Source organism: Abramis brama, assembly GCF_963993115.1.
Source record: "Abramis brama genome assembly, chromosome: 10".
NCBI classification, from domain to species: domain Eukaryota; kingdom Metazoa; phylum Chordata; class Actinopteri; order Cypriniformes; family Leuciscidae; genus Abramis; species Abramis brama.
Window position 1 is genome coordinate 26,117,699 of NC_139972.1, and position 6,000 is coordinate 26,123,698.

Consider the following 6,000-nt stretch of genomic DNA (forward strand, 5'->3'; position numbering starts at 1 on the left):
ATGCTTCTATTGCCACCGGGTTCTTTCTGATTCCAGTGGAGTTCCTCCTGGCCCTGATAGCTCTTCTCTCTCAATTCTGCGAGGTAAGACGAAAGCCTGGTGCTTCAGGATGATCAATCGTCAATCCGCTTTACTCAGGGCCAGAAGAAACTGCCATGGAATCCCAACTTCTGACACCAATTGTTGTGGCAAAAACAATAATTAAACAATCATCATCACTGCATAAGAGACACCAAGAATCAAATTGTATTTTAAAAGATATTTATTCTCCTCCATGAGGCTTAGTCACAAAATCACAGCAGCCCCGTGACGTGAGCAAGACCTGACACCCAGCCCAGGAAATTCCCTTCTTATACTCCTTCTTCAAGGTCTTTTCTCTGTAGTTTTCCACTCACCCAGCATGGCCACATCCACATCACATTTAGAATAGAATGACCCCTCTAATCCCCCTTAGCTAAATTATCTTTCATACCTAAAGAGTTAAAAGTTCTTGCTTACGTCAGGTGTACAAGCATACATATATCCTGTTCACATTCCACAATATAGACGTGTGACACATTATGTTGCAATATATGTTGAAGATCAATGGAAATAAATTTTTTCCATTACAGTGGTTTATTTTATTCACTTCAATCTTTTTCAACATGATGAAAATGATTAAAGTAATGTCCAAAAAGGAAACACTAAAAGCCTCATATCTTCTAAAAATGTAATTATACATTTATTTTTATATAAAAGTATACAAATATCACAACTAAACCCATTTTATTCTTTTTTTTTTTTTCAATTTAAGAATTATTTATAAGTTTAAAAACAGTAATAGTAAAAAAATAAAAAAAATAATCAAGTCATACATAGGGCTATACTGCCCTCTTGTGTTCAAAATCAGGTAGGCCTATTGTATCTATATAAAAATATACTAGGTATGTGACAGTGAGAATATTTTACCACCGGTTAATCGACATGTGACACTGCTGGGGGCTTTTGAATCGCTAACTTAAAAACGAAAGTAAAATATGTTCGTCCGCACGGACATTGATAATGGTGCGGAGCAGAGCGAGCATTTTCAATGAATTCCTATAGGCAGAGGTGGGCACAAATACATCAAAAACTATTTTGTTACAAACTACAAATACTGGCTCATGAAATGTAACAAAATAAAATACAAAATACTGATGTGAAAAATGTATTTAAATAAAATACAAGTAATTAGTATTTTGAAAATACAAAAATACTCCCACAATAATCTTAAAGGGTTAGTTCACCCAAAAATGAAAATTCTGTCACTAATTACTCACCCTCATGTTGTTCCAACCCCGTAAGACCTTTGTTCATCTTTGGAACACAAATTAAGATATTTTTGATGAAATCTGAGAGCTGGATCACTCCTCCATAGGCATAAGGCATTATAACTTGCTGGCCCAGAAAATGTATTAAAGACATCGTTAAAATAGTCCAAGTGACTACAGTGGCTCAAATCTTAAGTTTATAAAGCGATAAGAATACTTTTTGTGCGCAAAAAAAGAGAGACTTTATTCCACTATTCATTTCCTTCTCTCTGGGCCTCGAGTTATTTCACGTAGTGTTTTAGCGCAGCGCGTCTGTGTTGCACGTCACACGCATGTGTCACACCACACACATGACCAGCGTCGGCCAATAGTGAGCCTACGTGTGACGTGCAACACAGACACGCTGCGCTATTACACTACGTGAAAAAACTCGAGGCCCAGAGAGAAGGAAATGAAAAGTGGAATAAAGTCGTTATTTTTGTTGTTTTTTGCGCACAAAAAGTATTCTCGTCGCTTTATAAACTTAAGATTGAGCCACTGTAGTCACTTGGACTATATTAACGATGTCTTTAATACATTTTTTGGGCCAGCTAGTTATAATGTCTTAGAAGCCTATGGAGGAGTGAGAGTGATCCAGCTCTCAGATTTAATCAAAAATATCTTAATTTGTGTTCCGAAGATGAATGAAGGTCTTACAGGGTTGGAACAACATGAGGGTGAGTAATTACTGACAGAATTTTCATTTTTGGGTGAACTATCCCTTTAATGCCGTTTTTAAGAGGAGCAGCGCCACTTCTTCTCCTGTGTTCAAAACTCATTCACTTCTTGGAGGGTGCCCGGTCTACAGGGTGTCACGTGATTTTCGTGCATCTAACCTGGACATTGCCATTGCCAACATCAGACCGAAAATATGGCAAAATCATTTACTATGGTGATAAGCATATGGTGATTTTTCTTAAGTATTTAAGTATTTGAAATACTCTAAATACACTCCCTCAAAATATTTTGTTACAAACTACATTTTATTTTTTCCACATCTGCAAAATACAAATTACAAAATACACTAAAGTAATTAAATACGTATTTAAAATACATTTAATTGAAATACTGCCCATGTCTGCCTATAGGAAGGAATGAACTAAAAAACGTTCACTCTGTCCTGTTCGTTCCTCGCCGTGGACACGCACCGTTATGAATGCCTGTGCAGCCGTGAGCATTTTAGTTTAATTTTTAAAATTAGCGCCTTTCGGGGGGCGGATTGCTTGAATTTATTTTACAAAAGCACAATTTTGTGTTTTATTGCGACTACTATACACACAAATATAAGTTAACACTTTGCAGTTTGAATGATGTCCTGTAGGCCTATGAACAAAATGACGGAGTATGTTTTTATGTGTCCACTGTTCAATCGCGCCCGGCTACTAATAATACATGTATATAAATATTTATAAAGAACAAAGAATGCCAAATATTTTTCATTAGAGCAAGGAACCGATCCCAAAAGGTGAGGCGTTGGGAATCGAGAGTATGGAAGGCATTTTCTGCCAAATTTAAATAAATAAATTAAATGATTAAAATGAAAATTAAAACCAGATTAACGATTTCATTACAGAAAACGGTACGCAAAATATGTGACAAAATTGAGAATGAAATTAAATGATTTCATTTTCACAGCATTATCCCTGTCAAATTGAAAAATAAAATGCAATTGGTGATTTCACATTTCATTTTCACTACAGTCTCGAGGCAAGACTGCCAATATTAAAATGAAAAGCCAAACGTGAAAAAGAAACTACAAATACAGTTTTTACAATGCTCTTTAGTAACGCTCACGCAATAATAGTGACACAATTCAAATACAAATGTAAATTTTCGTTTTCATTTTAATTCCTCTTTTATTTCACAGTTTTCATTTTCATTTTTATTTTCAAAGACAACCTGCATGCAAATTCTATGTTAATGAGTGGGTGTGGCTTATTCTAGTAACGGCGCTGAGACACGCCTTCTGTAAAGCGAAGTCATCGACGTCCCGTGTGCATGAGTTGAATGTGTGAAACGAAATTATTTAAATGTGATTATATTCTAATCGAGACGACAAGATATGGCGAAATCTGTTAATGAGCTTTTGCGGGAAGCTGCCGCAGCATTAGAACATGGAAACAACCAGCCTGACCATGTTAGTTATGATGTTAGACTCAGACTAGACCATAATCGACGATGAGGTTCATTCATGTATTAGGCTGTTTTGGAAATTCAACTATTTGGGTGTACAGAAGTCTTAGTAACACAATTTCTACAACAATTATAGCCAGACATTAACCCTCTTTATAAAAGCAATAAGGTAGGCTACTCTAGGCTAGTGCTGTATCTGAATAAGTCACGGCTGAAGGCACGACGCGAATATGAAACATTGGCCGAGGTTCTCGATTAAAGCTAGCGGGTATTAATGTCTGGCTATAATTGTTGTAGAAATTGTGTTACTAAGACTTTTGTACACCCAAATAATTGAATTTCCAAAACAGCCTAATACATGAATGAACCTCATCGTCGATTATGGTCTAGTCTGAGTCTAACATCATAACTAACATGGTCAGGCTGGTTGTTTCCATGTTCTAATGCTGCGGCAGCTTCCCGCAAAAGCTCACTAACAGATTTTGCCATATCTCGTCGTCTCGATTAGAATATAATCACATTTAAATCATTTTGTTTCACACATTCAACTCTCATGCACACGGGATGCCGTTACTAGAATAAGCCACACCCACTCATTAACATAGAATTTGCATGCAGGTTGTCTTTGAAAATGAAAACGAAAATGAAAACTGTGAAATAAAAGAGGAATTAAAATGAAAACGAAAATTTACATTTGTATTTGAATTGTGTTACTATTATTGCGTGAGCGTTACTAAAGAGCATTGTAAAAACTGTATTTGTAGTTTCTTTTTCACGTTTGGGTTTTCATTTTAATATTGGCAGTCTTGCCTCGAGACTGTAGTGAAAATGAAATGTGAAATCTGCATTTTATTTTTCAATTTGACAGGGATAATGCTGTGAAAATGAAATCATTTAATTTCATTCTCAATTTTGTCATATATTTTGCGTACTGTTTTCTGTAATGAAATCGTTAATCTGGTTTTAATTTTAATTTTAATCATTTAATTTATTTATTTAAATTTGGCAGAAAATGCCTTCCATACGAGAGACCAAAAGTCTCTGCACAACAAATCTGGGCTTGACTGAGTTAATTACTTTGATTGTCAAACTACCAGAGGTGGGAGTAAGTCAGACATGTGCAAGTCACAAGCAAGTCTCAAGTCTTAACCTTCAAGTCTCAAGCAAGTCCAAGTCAATTTTTATAAAAGCAAGTCAAGTCAAGTCAAGTCAAGTCACTGCCTTATGTCAAGCAAGTCAAGTCAATTCGTAGCTTGGGTCACAAGTCACTGGCAAGTCATACAAACGTTGATGATTTCACTGAATTTATATATTAAAATAAGTTAAAACTACAGAAGTTGTGGACTATGGTTTTATTTGCAACATTTTTTTAAAAAATATATGCATTTCCACACACAGCTGAGTGGTTACTACAATAAAAATCTAAAAAATAAAAAATCAATACAATTTCAAACTACATAGCCTAAAATGTAAATGTAACTGAAATTAGGCCAACATTAAAGCATGAAAAAATAAATATGCCTCAAACATTGCAGAAGACCATTAAAAGGTATTATGCCACCAAAGGCATTCTTCAAACTGGCATCCCCTTTATACAAGTTATTTTTAATTATGAAGTTAAAACCGCCAATAGGTGGCACCAAATCACTGTCTTAATGTACGAGTCATAGAAGCATTCATTCAACTTATGTTCAAAACGGCAGATTCGTTCTGGAACTAAGCAACTAACGTTAGATCACTGAATCACAAATATGCATAACTCTTTCTGTGGCTTGTTTGGAACTATTGTCATTGGAGAAATAGACCAAAAACAGAGAATATTTGGAATATTGTGTCTAAAATGTCACATCACAATATTCACTCTTTGTTTACTGAACTGTTTTATAAAATCATTATCACATTTGCAATCGCGCCAATATTCTGGAAATATTTTTTAATATCATATGTTATTTCCACCACATTTTGAATTTTGGGTGCATATTAATTCTGCTGACATTTTTTGCCACCAACCCCCTGATAACATCTGATCTAACCCTGCTAAGAGAAACATAAAACACGACAAAACATTAACAGTTTTCTATGTTGTTTTTTGTCATTGGAAAGAACGACATATTTGGCTTTAAAGCATGATTTAAAAAGAAATGTGGCAAATGTTATACAAAACATATGCCATCATTAATTATCATTTGAATATTGACAACATTAAGCTACATTTGAAAACATAATTATGTATAAAGAGGCATGCTGTTTTGACCAATATTCTCTCTAGATTTAACAATAGTCAAATTAACTATAACAAACAGGTTAAACAAGCCATAGCTTACTTTTAGACGTGGTGAATGAAGTTCGACTGTTCGAGGTTGAGATGGTCGTCCGATATCCATTGCCAGTTATTATGCGTACAGCAAATCTTCTTGTATGAATATGGTAAATTTCTAGTGTTTATATCCAAAAAGAAACGATGCTGGGAGATGTTTTTGTATTTAGCGCGCTCACCGCGATGCATGTTTTTTCTGGGCTTGTGCAGTGCATAGACTGG